Genomic DNA, 14,957 nt, shown 5'->3' on the forward strand with positions numbered 1-14,957 from the left:
TTCCTGTGCTCACACTTCCTCCCCCTATGATTTAACACTAAGTACTTGGGGAGGGAGCTGAACACGGGGAAAACCAAGTTATTACAGCACGACAGGTCACAGATGGCCCCAGAACTGGGATCCCCAGTGTTCGCAGTCGATAAAATGCAGGCGCCGAGTTAATGGGGAAGCTGGTTCTCCTCACACACCCCGTGGAAAGGAGAGGAGTGAAGCCAGCCTGGGCAGGCGTAAGAAGCAGCCGTGGCCAGACTGTACAGTTCTTGTCGAAGCTCTGTTACAGGAGACCCCCAGCCCTCGGGAACAATTCTCTCTCTTGGCCTCAGCAGCATCACCCACTCTGGAGATGATTACGGCCATGGCTACCAGCAGCCTGAACAATTTTGTTGCATTCCAGCTACACGGAGGCGTGGAGGGAAGGAGAATCCCAGCTAACTATCTCTTCTGTATACCTTCTTCCAACCTCAAACCCTCACCCTGCAATTTCACCACACTCAGCCCTCCCCTCCATTGTAGCTTAAAATCACTCAGTCCCATTATTCCGTAGACAGCATTATGCAGCAAAAGGGCCCAAGACAAGCTTCAGAACCTGAAGAGTGATTGTACTAATTGTTTATTAACAATACCACAAAACCCAGATCTTGTACACGGTGAGCAACATTTCAGGGCTGATGGGAGAGATAAGTAAACTTATATATGCCCTGGAGGTGCAAGAATTATTCATCTTTATCATCACAGTTAATATTCTAAGTGGGTTTCCAGCCTCAGTGAGATCACAGTTTGGCCAGCTGCTCCATACTAAATGGCTACAGGAAGCTGGCCCCCAGTAGGGCGACACCCATTCCTGTAAGGAGGCCTGGTAGCAGATGCCGGAGTTCCGTGCCCCAGAGCCAGTCCTGTGGGAGGAGCCCCCTGCCCTTTGTTCACTGTGACAGGCGCAGCCCTCACAGACACCCCTGGCCAGGCCGTGGTGCCCCTAGTCACAGTGGAGCAGGTGTCCCAACATGCCCTGTACCTCACTGGGAGTGAGCATTGGGGTGGGAACAAGGAGTTGTTGGGATACTTTATGTGCATTCGTTGATCAGCCAAGGCCAGGGATTTTTGTCCAAAGTGTAGTCAAACTAATACTCTGCAAATGCCATCCACAGACATCCAATTTGAGAAAATGTTGGATGATTGCCAAATGTTCCATTCATTCCTCCCCCCTTTCTCCCCCCAGCCACAAAAAAGATATTGTTATTTTGCCCCTGAATCTGCTCCTCATTTTATCTCTGAATCCACCGTCTGTCAAACGGGCAGTCAGGGGAGTGGGGCCCTCCTGTGGCTGAGATAGAATGTGCTCTCTGGAGCAAAGAACCAGGAGACCCAATTTCAGGATCTAGCATAAAGCACTGCTGTTGGCAGCCTTGTCCCCCTCAGCCAGCCCCAGGAACCCTCTGACTTTACCAAAAGCCATCCACACCCACTGGTTATTTCATACGTGGAACATACCTATTTACTTGCATTTCTGAACAAAGTTTATTACCAGAGATAGGAAATATATATGTGTCACATATATTCCTCAGATGTCAAAAAGGGAGATTGTAGAAATAAATCATTAAATAAGTGGTAGGAAATTGTTGATACATTCACTGATATGATTACCCTTCCACCACCATTACTGCCCTTTCCCCCCACTGTCTGTCTGTCTTTCTTCCTCACCACAGGACATGTTTTTATTGATTTGAGAGAGAGAGGAATGGAGAGAGAGAGAGAGAAACATAGACCAGTTGCCTCCCATTCACCCCCGACCAGAGACCAAACCTGAAACCTAGGTATGTACACTGACCAGGAATTGAACCCGCCACCTTTTGGTGTATGGGACGATGCTCCAACCAAATGAGCCCACCTGCCAAGACCCTACTGTATTTCTTGTCCCATCAATTTAGACAACCAGAGAAGACATAGCTTGCCACATGGGAGAGTGATGATAATACTAGAAAAAATAGTCAAATTCTTGCCTTTGAGGCTTTCAAAAGTCAAGGTCCAAATATAAAATGAAAAAGATAAGGAAAAATATGAAATCAAGTAGAACCATTGTCCCCTATCATATCGCCTTTCCTTCCCCTACCCACCCACTGTCCCACACACACACATACCTTCCAAGAATAGAACCAAGTTGCCAGGCTGGAGCAAGGGAAGCGGGGAGGAACAGAGCGAATATGTCAGTAGGGAGCAATTCTGAGGACTGATCAGTCAGAATTGAGAAACCCACCTCTTTTCACTCAAGGGAAAATCATCCATCCATAGCCCTGTGGACAACTGGACAATGACTCTTGGAACTTGGCCAGGAGGAGCACTGTAAGTCTTCAGTGGAGGAAGGGAAAAATGCTGTCATCCTTCCCACTGACATTTAGCAGTGAACTTCCCTCAATAGCAGCCAGAGCACAACCTGTGGACCATTCTGAAAAACTAACTCCTATCCCTTGAGTTTAACCCTCATTTAATAGTTAAGGATGCTGAGAGTAGGACCCTGGTACCCTGAGGGATAGTGAAAAGATCCAAGAGTATGAAAGGTGTTTCCAACTATTTAGCCTCAGGCCTGTCCTTAGAGGGGCCAGCTCACAATTTCCCTAAAAAGGCAGGGTAAGGGGTCATCAATGCTGTTCCCTAAATATTTCTGATCCTCTCCTTCTAGTCCAATGGTGGAATTATTCTCCTTGGCTCCTTGTGGTGAGAAGAGGCCGTGTGACTGGTTCTGGCCAATGACCTGTGAGCAGAAGTGATGGGTGTCAATTCCACAATTACTTGTTAGGATGAGACTGTCCAGACCCCTCTCCTCCATCTAGCAAGGCCGCCAGCAACATTACATATGGTGCTACTCATCAGTCTAGGCCAGGGGTGGGCAAACTTTTTGACTCGAGGGCCACAGTGGGTTCTTAAACTGGACCGGAGGGCCGGAACAAAAGCATGGATGGAGTGTTTGTGTGAACTAATATAAATTCAAAGTAAACATCATTACATAAAAGGGTACGGTCTTATTTTTTTTTAGTTTTATTCATTTCAAACGGGCCGGATCCGGCCCGCGGGCCGTAGTTTGCCCACGGCTGGTCTAGGCCCATGAACGATAGTGAGAAGCTGAGCCCTCCATCTAACCTGTGAGGATTATGCAACAAGAAGTAAGAAATGACTTGTTTGGTTTTTAAGCCACTGCGACTCTAAGTTGTTTCTGCAGCATGAGCTAGCCTATCCTGATCGACGGTACCTGTAGAATCCATCAGAACTTCCAGAAAGCTTCCTGAGCGTATCCGGGAGCTGGAAGAGCAAAGGAGGCATCCAATTAGAGGAGCTTTTCCCACATGAACCTGGAATCTTAGTAATTCTCAAGATAGCCAGTTAGAAAAATCCACCATCAAAAAAAGCAATAAAAGCTACTATTTACTCACTTAATGGTAAAATATTTATTGAAAGCCTGCTAAGTTCCAACACTATGCTAGGAATAGGGACACAGCAGGGAAGGAACAGGCATTTTTCCCATTCTCAGAAAGCTTTCATTCTAGCAACATTTAATAATTATCTAATGATTGAAAATGAAACCAGGGCCTAGATAAATTTAAGAGTTTTGCTCAAGGTGATACAGTTACTAAATGGTGAAGTAGAAATTAAGCTTGAGCGTTTTTACTCCAAATTTTGTGCTTTCTTAACCATCTCAAACCACTAAAAAAAACCACAAAAATAAACAAACAAAAAAACCCAGTATTGCTTCACATTTGCTCAAAAATTTAGGTAGAATTTAATTCTAGGATGCCTGATGCCTTCCACTGTAATGTTTGCTGATACCTGAAATTTCTTTAATGAACACAACTTTTCATTCCATAATTAGTATTTTGCGCAGAGCCTGACAAATAATAGGCACTCTCTAAATGTTTTTTTAATGAGTAAAGCATGCTTGAATGAATAAATGAATGAAACAAGAAGGCTTAAATACTTGCAACTATTGATTTAAATATCAAATATACTCAATGACTCTAATACTAAACCACAATTAAATAATCACTCAACATAGATATTGTCTTGTACAGAGGTATACTTTTTTAAAATATTAATTGATGCTCTTTCCAATATCAATATTTCCTGTTATTTCTCTCCCTCCCCTTTTTTGTTGTTGTTTAGGGGCTCAAGCTAAACTGGCATCTGTAGCACAGGGAATGGTTGTTTTAGCAGGAAGACAATGAAAAGTCTTGGAGATTTCAAAAGTTTAGACTTTTGAGTTTGAAATGTCCGAAGGGGAAATTAAAAAAAATAATAATAAAGAGGCAGAAAAAAAAATCTCCCCAACTTCTCAGGATGCATAGCATAACCCCAGACTGCAGGAAGGGAGAAAACTATGAGGAGAAGTAGGGGTGAATGGACACTGTAAGTTCCTGAGAAAGAGAGACCCAGTATCCTGCCCCTACATTTATTCAAAAGGAAGTGGGGGGAGGGGGGCGGTGGCGGGGGGAGTGGGGGGAGGAATTCCACTCCAGCTTGGTAAAGTAGCTTGTATTGAATCAACTCTCCTACAGATAAACTCTAGACAAAATCTAAAAAAAACAACTCTCTGAAGTCAGTGGGAAACAAGAAACTGGGAGTGGAAGGCAGAAACTGGGAGTGGACACTTAACAAGGGCACTAGACGCACTAATGAGGGCTCTACCTGCATGACTTACCATCCTGATACCATCGCCTTGGGGGTTAGGGTTTCAATCTATTACTTTGGAGGGGTCACAACATACAGACTGTAGCACCGTTCCTACCAGAAGCTAATACTTATATATTTGATTAATTATGTTTCTTGCAAAGCTTGCTCTTTCTGCCTGGCTCATTTTGTTCTCCCCATCCCTTTCTGAAATGCATTTAGAGAGTTTAAATGTCAGTGGCTGCAGGCCCATTTTCCTCCTTCCCATTGTCAGGCATCTCTCTACTCAGCTGAAATGGAGATTTTGGAATGGAGCTCTCTGTCAATCCCCACTGAGGCCATTCCTCTCAGCCCTAGAGTTTCTAGGCCCCAGTATCAAGACACAGGCTGACAGCCCAACAGTCTGGGGAAAGTATGAGAGGCCTTTTAATAGGCCTAAATTCTGGTTTGGGCACCCATCCTCAGCTCAGCAACAGCTGGGATGGCAATAGGCCAGACTCAAACATCTGCCTTTTTCTCTGGGCATTAGTATTAAGCATCTTTGCTAATGCTATTATTACAGAATTATCAATATTTTACAAGTGTTATCCATTCTTGAAAAGACAACTAGTTAAGTCATGGTGGTCAAGAGATAACAAAGCAAAGTCTTTCATCTCTCCTTCCCTCTCAAGGTCATTATACTAATCTCATTATCTTCAGGAGGGAGGCTGATTCCAAAGCCTCTTCTTTTGTTGTGGCTTTCTTCTCTAACCCCCATTTATAAGTAAACTTCATTTTGAAAAATCAAGAGTGTGCCTGCCAGGGTTCTTACTGCACACGGGAGGGATGAGCTCTGATTACCTCGCTGTGGCTCTCAACCTTCCTAATGCCGCGACCCTTTAATACAGTCCCTCATGTTGTGGTGACCCCCAACCATAAAATTATTTTTGTTGCTACTTCGTAACTAATTTTGCTGCTGTTGTGAATCATAATGTAAACATCTGCTATGCAGGATGTATTTTCATTGTTCGCGACCCACAGGTTGAGAACCACTGCAAGGTGTAAAGACTATTATTAAAAGGCTTTTGGGTAGTTCACAGGACCTATGGGAACACTGAAAAACCAGGCTTGAGCAGTGTGGCTCAGTGTATTTTCCAAAGATGGCCTGTAACACCATCTCCTGCCCCACGTGCTCTTCTAGAACCTTGCCATTCTCCCATCTAATTTCCCTCTCCTTAATCTGAGCAGTTTATGACACACTTATAATTAATAGGATGTGGCATAAGTAAAGCCATGTGACTTCCATAGCTAGAAGGTAATGCAGCTTCCACTTAGATAAGCTGCAATTCACTATTGAAACATTCAGCTACTATGCAAGCAATCAGTCTGCTTTGAAGCCGCCATGTTTTGAGGAAGCCCAAACTAGCCCACACAGAGAGAACTTGATACCACATGAAGGGAGAAAGAGGTACTCAGCGAGCCCCTCACTGACATAAAATGCCTGAAAGAATGAAGACAGAACCACCCAGGCTAGCTTTCCCCAAATCCTGACCCAGGAAAATCATGAGGAAACACACAATGGCTGTTGTTTTAAGCTACTATGCTATTCACAATAGCTAACCAGAACAGAGAGGAACAAAGAAAAGAATCAGAAGGAGCTTGTTCAAGCAGGACCTGCCACCAACTTGATTTCCCCCACCTCCCTGAGACTTGACACTGCTGAGTTCCCGGTTCTACATAGATATACAGGCCAAGGAGTGATGAATGTAAACCTTGACATTTCAGTGGCATACAGATTGTTTTAAGTGTAAAGTTAATAACCTGCAGCAAAAATCCTCCCCAAACAGTCCCCTCAGCTTCTTCCTGTCTTTTCTACTTGTCCCTACTACAAAACAAAACTAAGCCAAAGATATCAGGTGGTGTTTTGTCTGGGTAGGCACCCCTTTTATGACTATACATTTCTTTTGAAAGGGGCAATATTTTTTAGATGTCCATAGTTGTGTTTTAAACATGTCATTGAAATATGCAAGAAAAATACCTCTAAGCCTGTTAACACACACACACACACACACACACACACACACACACACACTTTGAGAGACTTGCACATGAATGTTCATCAATCTTCAGATTATTTGGAGAGAAAGCCCTCTGGCCCACCGGGAACAATGACAAATCATATCCCTGCCACTTTTTGAGAACTACCAGCTCACCTCACCTTCAGGTTCCTATTTTTGGTTCTCATTATGACACTCAGAAAAAACTTTCATTAGCATTTTTACTTAAACAAAACTAAGACACAATTAACAGCTGCTTCAGGATTTTCAAAGCCCGACATCTGGGAATTTCCCAGAAAGCGTGATTAATATTACAACTAAAATGTGTTCAGGAGGGAAAATACAGCCCCTGGCTCATCTGCCTGACCACACAGCAAGCAGAGTGTCATCTCTTCCTGATACATAAGCCCTCCTAGGTGTTGGTGGAATGACGATGATAACTCACAAATGCCAGTGTTGCCCCATTTCCAGATGGTGGAAAGCCACAGCTTTTCCAAGTGTGTTTGCCAGCAGGACTACCAACCAGTATTGCTTGTTTGGGCTGCCAAACAGGGTGAGGAAAGACTGGGCCATCATACACACTTGGATAAAGGCTAAAGATTGATGTCTAGGGTCGTGCTCCAGATTTTCTCAATGAGCAACAAATCACTCCAAAATGTATTGGCTTAAAATAATCATAACAACCATTTAAAAAAATCTCTTATGGTTTCTGTGCATTAGGAATTTGGGAAGGACTTGGCCGGTGGCTCTGGCTCAGGGTCTCCATGGGGCTATAGTCAGATGGTGGCTAAAGCTGGGATGAGAAGGCTAGAGGAACTGGAAGTAGCAGGATTGATTCATTCTCTCTCTCTCTCTCTCTCTCTCTCTCTCTCTCTCTCTCTCTCTCTTTCTTTTTTTCTCTCTCTCTCATCTCAGGGCCTCTCCAAGTAGTCTCTCTTCATGGGATAATCAGAGTACTCACACACTCACGCAAAGGCTGACAGTTTCTAGAGTGAGTTCCCATGAGCAAGGCGGAAACTCCACTGCCTTTTATGAGGTAGCCTCAGAGTCACATGGTGTCACTTTCACCATACTCTTACTCAAAACATTCACACATCCACCCAGATTCAATGGGAGGGAGGTCGGATTGTAAGAAGAGCATGTGAGATTGAGAAACTGTGGCTGCCATCTTTGGAAATTACAATTTGCCATAGGTCAGGTTCCCCAGAAGCAGAGCTTGAAATAGGAATTCTTGTGAAAGAATTTTGTTTGATCAAATCTCACATAAAGATCACAGGTTTGGGAAAAATATATTTATGAAGAAATTCATGTTAATTAACCAGAAAAAAAACAAACTCTCTGCCTGTCCCCCCCCCCCCCATACACCACAGAGATGGAAGAGTATTTTAATTAAGTCATCTTCTCTATTTAAAAAAAAAAACGGTAACTAGCCATTCTTAGCTCTACTGAGGATGAAATAAAAAGAAAATGGACTTAATTACAGCATTGGGGAATTAACGTGAGAAGGACTTCTTTGTTAAACATTGGTTTAAATTTCAAGCTCTATTTAATTGTAAGCTTCTTCCGGTAAAGGAGTGTGTCTTCTTCATCTTCCCCAAAGTTTGAAAGGATGGGTAACTGAAATCTCTATTAAGAATAAAACTAATAGAGACCTAGACCTGTACCAGATCCCATAACTTTTAAGACTTTATTTATGGCTACATATGAATCTGATTTATCCATTGTATAGGAATATTTTGGCTGCAAGTATCAAACAATCTGATGTTAGTGATTTAAACAAATAGGGGGACTGGTTTTTTCTTACGTAACAAAAAGTCTAAGGCAATAGCTGCTGGCCCTGGTTTGCAGCTCATGATTCTTTAGGGCTGTCCATCATGATTGCAAGGTAGTTGCCACAACTTCAGATATCACATCCATTTTCTGTCAGAAGAAGGAAGAGGGAAGAAACAATATCTATATCTGGAATGTCTATGCTTTCCCAAGAACCACAGAGTAACATGAATTTATGTCTAATTGGTCAGAATAGCATAACTTGGCCACCTCTAGCTGAAAAGGAAGCTATAGGCACAAGGTTGAGAACAGGAATTAGATCAGTCAGATACATGGTATTGCATTATTTTTGCAAATATGTACCTGTGAACACATATAAATATTTGTCCCATCATTCCTGGAATTTAGGCAGACTACTTATCTCTTAAGCATATTCTGTTTTCCCAGTTAACTAACCATTCACCTTTGGCTTTGTATCTTGGTTTGCAGAATGCTTCTCCCCACACTTAATCATCAGGTTCTAGTGGGAATGTTGATCCCAGGAAGTAGAGTTCCTGCCCATAGATGTAGGCCTGTGACTTAGACCCTGTCATTCATAGTAACCTAATCATCTGGTCCCAGTGATTAGTCAACAATAGGCCACGTGACACTAGTAGTGCCAATCAGAGTTATTGCCTAGGAGTTAGAGAAAAAGAAGTATTACCTTTGGTGGTAGGGCTCCAACCCAGTATGAAGCTGGAAAACATCTTCTGAACCACGTGGAGAAAGCCGATCTTTAGAAGGAGAAATGAGGCCACAACAACCTGGAGAGGTGCAGAGTTTGGAGACTGTGTGCGAGCAAGAAAGAAAGACCAAACTACAATCTGAAGTCTGTGTGAATCCAGTGGGGAGTAGACTTCCACTTAGATGAGTCATAAATTCCCCCTTTTTGTTCAAACTGGTGTAGTTGGATTTCTAATCACTATATCTGAGAGTCTTGATAAATTAAAAGGTTGAACAAACTCCCAATAATGCAAATGTCATTTATTTGGAATTAAGGGAAAAGTTTGCCAAGGGGAAATGGGAGAAATGCTTCAAGTACTTATATTGTGCTAATAAGATTTTCGAAGCACTTAGAAATAGCAGAGTATGCAAATGAATAATTACAATTTCTGTAATTGTTTCCTGTCTTTTTTTTTTTTTTATAGGCCATTTAAGGACCTCTAAGATGAGCTGTGTGTGTGGTTTGCCTCTCCACTATAATCACTTTATATGCTGGAAAACACCACTATACAAGGAACCTCAGGATGACAGCCTTGTCAGATGAGAATGGGCTGAATGTAGTAGGAGCCAGACATGTGAGTTCCCACCTATGCTGTGCCACTTAAGTGCTGTGTGGACTAGTAAAAGTTACTTGGGCTCTCTGAGCTTCAGTTTCTTAATCCATTCAACCAAAGGCATGAATTACCTTTCTGAGGCCCCTTACATCTGTTCTGTATTGATTTGATCACTTAACTAACACCTGATTTTACCCATAAGGCCCGGGGCCTTGCCAAGGTCCCACAGCCAGGACACAGTCTAGAACCAAGACATCCTGATTCCCATATATTCTCTAAGTCACACTAGTCTCCTTGTTTATTATAGGAGAGGAGCAGGTTTCTGTTGAGCTGATAGGACTTACTTTTCATTTGTCGCAGAGCATTCTGGTTATTTAGCTCCATGTCGCCAAGCATGAAGAATGGGGCCCAGGCCATATACTCAGTCCCCACGTGGGCCACTTAACTTCCCTCTCCTCATGGCCCAGGAGTTTCTCAGGTGACTGTCTGCTGTCTTGCAAATGCATGCACTTGGCATGGAAGAGCAAGAGTGCAAATGCATCCTGGAGGCCTTTTGAGGCATCATAAGAAAAAGCCACTTGACATTCATGTCCCATGGCCCAGGTCTCTGAGTGTATGGAAAAGGTATATGCTAATCATTGTCTCAGTGAGAGGTCAGACACAAAGGGGAAGGAAGGCCACCCCAACAGGGATAGTGTAGTGAGGAATCCACTTGTGGGGGGTGGGGGTGAAAAGGGAAGGGAAAAGTGTTGGGGCAGAAGGAACAGCATGTGCGAAGAATCATGCCCAGATTTTGCCAGAGTCCTGGACTCCACACTAGGCCCTGGCCTGGTCCTTCTCAACTTGGTCAAGATCCGTGACTAGACCTTGAGAAGAATGAAAGTGCTCCTGAGGCAGGAGCAGGCTCAGAGGCTGTTCAGAGGCAGTAGAAGTAGAAGAGAGACTTGAAAGATGGGCTGGGCCAGTGGAGACAGAGGGGAGGAGAAAGGCAGTGGGCCAGCACAGTGTGTTTGCTCGGGCAGTCTCAGATCTGAGAGCAAAGGGTGGTGTGTCTGGCATAGAGTAGGAATGCAGCAAAAGTTCTTTGTTTGAATGAATGAATGAATGAATGAGTGAAAGCATTGCACAGGGTCTGAAGTTATTTGTCCTACTTAAGTACTGATTTATTTTCCAACATTATGAAAAATTCCAACCCAGTATGAAGTTGAAAGTTTTGTACAGTGATCACCCACATACCCCCACCTAAATTCTATGTTTAGCAGTTTACTGTATTTGCTTTATCGCATATCTAGCCATAAATCCATCCATCCATCCATCCATCCTATTTTTTGGTGCATTGCTAAGTTGCAGACACAAGTATACGTCAAACTTTTCAGCATATATATGAATAACTAGACTCCAATATTTGTTTGCACCTGTCTGTTTTCCTTCTAAGGCAACATTTGCATTTAATGAAATGCACACATCTTAAGTGTGCCATTAGATGAATTCTGACAAATGTATCCCAAAGCTCTGTCAAAATACAGAGCATTATCATCACTCCTGAGAGCTCCCCCACTCTCCAGAGGCAACCACTATTCTGTTTTTCTTTTCTACCATAAATTAATTTTGCCACAACTATGTGGAATCATAAATTATGGACTCTTTTGTGTCTGGCTTCTTTTCACTCAGCATAGTGATTTTGAGAGTCATCCCTGTTGCTACGCAGATTAGTTGCTCATTCCTTTTGTTTGCTGAGCAGTATGCCTTTGTATGAATAGGCAAATTTGTCCATTCCTTTGTTGATGGACTGGGCTGTTTCCAGTCTAGAAATTTATTCATTTATTTATGAATAAAACTACTATGAATAATCCTAAGTACCTATTTTTATTATAACAAAAGCTAAAAATGTCATGAACTTGAAGCTTCAATAAAAATCTCCAGCTAAGCCTGATAGTCTTTTGGACGTAAAAATCAACAAAAAGCTACCCTTTGTGGTGGACTTACCAGGTGCCAGGCCATCTGCTGAGATTTTTCCTTCTTATCAGTCATTTCATTTCATCCCCTTAGCCCCATTTTCCAGATTAGCAAACCAAGGTTTAGGGCAAGGAACTGACTTACCCAAGCTCTAATGGCCTACTTGGTGGACCCTGTTCTGCCTTTTGGAAAGTGGCATGAACATCAATACTGAATCAAGGCCAAGAAAAGATGAGTAGGGTGTGTATTATCAGTTATCACACTTTATTATGATACTGAAATAATTTTCATTTACCTTCAGTAATGGACCTTAATGCTAATAAGGGAAAGTGGAGAGCCAAGGATTACAACATTAGACAGAAAGTCCATCCCTTTACTAAGAAATCTTCAGGGACAGCAAAGACCTTAAATGAGTTTTTTAATGAGCATTTAAAAGAACTTTCCTATTACAAAATACCAGAAAAAAATAAGAGCTCCAAAAGATAAGTGCTTTATCATCTTTTTGTCCATATATAAAAGCAGATATGCCCAAATTAGAATATTTTGGTCAGGAAACTTGTAAAGGAAGAAAGGAAAGATTTATGAGTATTTATTTCGTATACACTGAGTGTTCCAAAAATCAGGACTTATACTTACTACATTTCTACTGCTCATTCTTAAAGAGGTGGTTCAAAAAAAGAAAAATAAAACAAACCATAGAGCCGCAGAATTCACAGCAATCCCTTAAGTCAATCACCCTCTCAAAGGGGCTGCAGGACCCATATCCAGGCCTCCCGGGAGTCATCCTCTGTGGGTCTTTGTAGCAAGGAGATTCCAGCACAATTTTTCTGTCTGGGTGCTATTCAATGTGGCCCGTGCTCTCTGACAAATTAACAAATACTGCAGAGATGAATGCAGTGTATATATATATACACATTGTTTTTTGGTGGGTAAGGGGCACACAGAATTTTTGCAAAGAGATCCTCAAATCCATCTGCATGTCTTATTGTCCATGGACCCAGTCTTTTAACCTAAGGTTATACCATTCACTTTCAAATGTGTGGGTGATATTTTGATGAATAACATGTCATTAAAAAGAATTATATAAGCATTAATCAACAGATGCTAAATAGACCCCTAATATCATGTAAGAATTAACCCCCGAGCTTCATGCTACTCAACAAGAACTTTCAGAAACAGTCACACAGCTAGTGATTCTCATGGTGAAGTTTCAGACACAGAAGCCGTCCAGAGAATGGATACTTGGGCACTTTGCTCACCTTCACATCACACTGAGATAGGAGCTCAGCTGGTGGGCAGTGCAGCTTTGCTGAGAAACACACACCCAGAGCCGTAGGCTGTGGCTGCTGTGCCTGGAAGCACAGCGTGCACCACCTCCTTCACTCGCCTTGTGTGGGAAAGAGGGTTGGACCCCACATGCATCAAGCACCCGCTGCCCAACAATCATAACCACAGGCAGAGGAGAGGACACAGAAAGAGTGAGGGAACTAGCAATGAGAACGAGTGCTTGCTACTGACTCTCTTGCTTCCGCCACGGCTCTGTGATTGCAAGCAACAGAAACTGACTGGACAATTTAGAAGAAAAGCTAGAAGAAAAGCTGAAGAACCAGTTCTTAGAAAAGGACAGAAGGGGGATCATGATAACAGACACTTTAGGAGAGCTCCAACCATTTTCCATCCATGTGGTCCTTTGCCAAGATTGGGATTCTTTGAGAAGAGCATAGGATTGGCTAGAAGAGAGCAAGATTCCATGCGTGGTAGCCTCCTCCCAACCCTTCAAGATTAGGGAAGACGTGTCCATCAAAGGCACCAGAAAAAGGGGGAGGAAGCTGAACATGAAGGAAAGAGCAGATGTCTATTCTCTTTCTAGGACTCCATCTCTCCATTTGTAAAATGGAAGTAACCATAGCTACATCGTGAACACTTGACATGTAATGTGGCACATGCAAAGTGCCTAACATGTAATAGTCTCCAACCCTTTGCTCCAGAGAATGAAGCTATTGTCATTTGCCAGGTAAAGAATGCACCCCCAGCACAGATGGAGGAGCTTTCAAGTCCAACAACTCCATTGTACAGATCTCCTAAGCCTTAATCTGAAGCAAGCAGTGGGTGTCTGGACATTTGATCCACGACTTGTCACTGGGGGAATAAAAAATAAACTGAGTTTTGCATGAGTCCTTTCATGTTGGCAGGCTGGGGCTGTGGAGCAAATCAACCCAAAGGCCAATTTATCTGAAGTCAGAGGCTAATAGAGCTGTTATTCGTTTTGGATATTAAAGCTATCCCTCTGGCACCCGGCGTTCTTTATGATGCATGGCCAATTGCCCACTGAGAAAGCAATTGCCGTCTGAACAATTTTATTCTAAAATCATATAATTTGTTTTTTATTTCCCACCAATACACATATGTATCTCTTTCCCTTTTAAAAAGGTGACTACAGGTCAAAGTTACATTTTTGCCTACAAATTTTTCAACTTTGGGGACGGTCTGTTCCAGTCTGGATGTGGGCATGTCCTCCTCCCTGCTTGATGGATGGATTTGGCTGTTTTCTTCCTTTTTTTCTTGGCTCTCATTTTTGCCAACTTAAACATTTTTTGCTTAGTTTCAACATCTTCTTTCCATCAAAACAGACATTGCTTCACCATTTCAGATTTTTTTTCCTTTGTCAAAAACACAAAATTTGACAGATTATTTACTGATAAAGAGCTATTGAAAGGTGGGGACAGTGCAGGTCATGAGTTTCAGAACCTAGCTCTGGTGACTCTGTTTGAAATCATGAACCATACAACTCTTTCATCTTTCAGGCATGTTTTTCAATGTTAAAAATAAGTGATAATGCTGCCTTTAGTCTGTTAAACTTTTTGGTTTGCATCCTAAGAACAATGAGACGTCATTGAATGATATTGGACAGAGAAGAAAGTCACCAGATGGGTGTTTTTAGCAGATTTCTCCAGCTATTGAAAATGGATGGGAGAATGGGGATTGTGAGTGTGAATGGAGGCAGTGAGATACAAGGTTGTGTTAATATGGGCAGTAGATGGTGGCAACCACTGGTCAGCAGAGTTGGAGAGAAATAGATAACGTAGGAACTGACTGAACTAGGTGATCAGCACAGACAAAGCTGAATCAAAAATTAAGAAGGTAAACTAAATAATGTCATACACAAAGACAGAATCACATTCCTAATTATAGTTTCTTCTCCCAAGCAAATATCACCACCATGTAA

The sequence above is a fragment of the Myotis nattereri genome (assembly GCF_964212035.1).
Source record: "Myotis nattereri genome assembly, chromosome: 14".
NCBI lineage: Eukaryota > Metazoa > Chordata > Mammalia > Chiroptera > Vespertilionidae > Myotis > Myotis nattereri.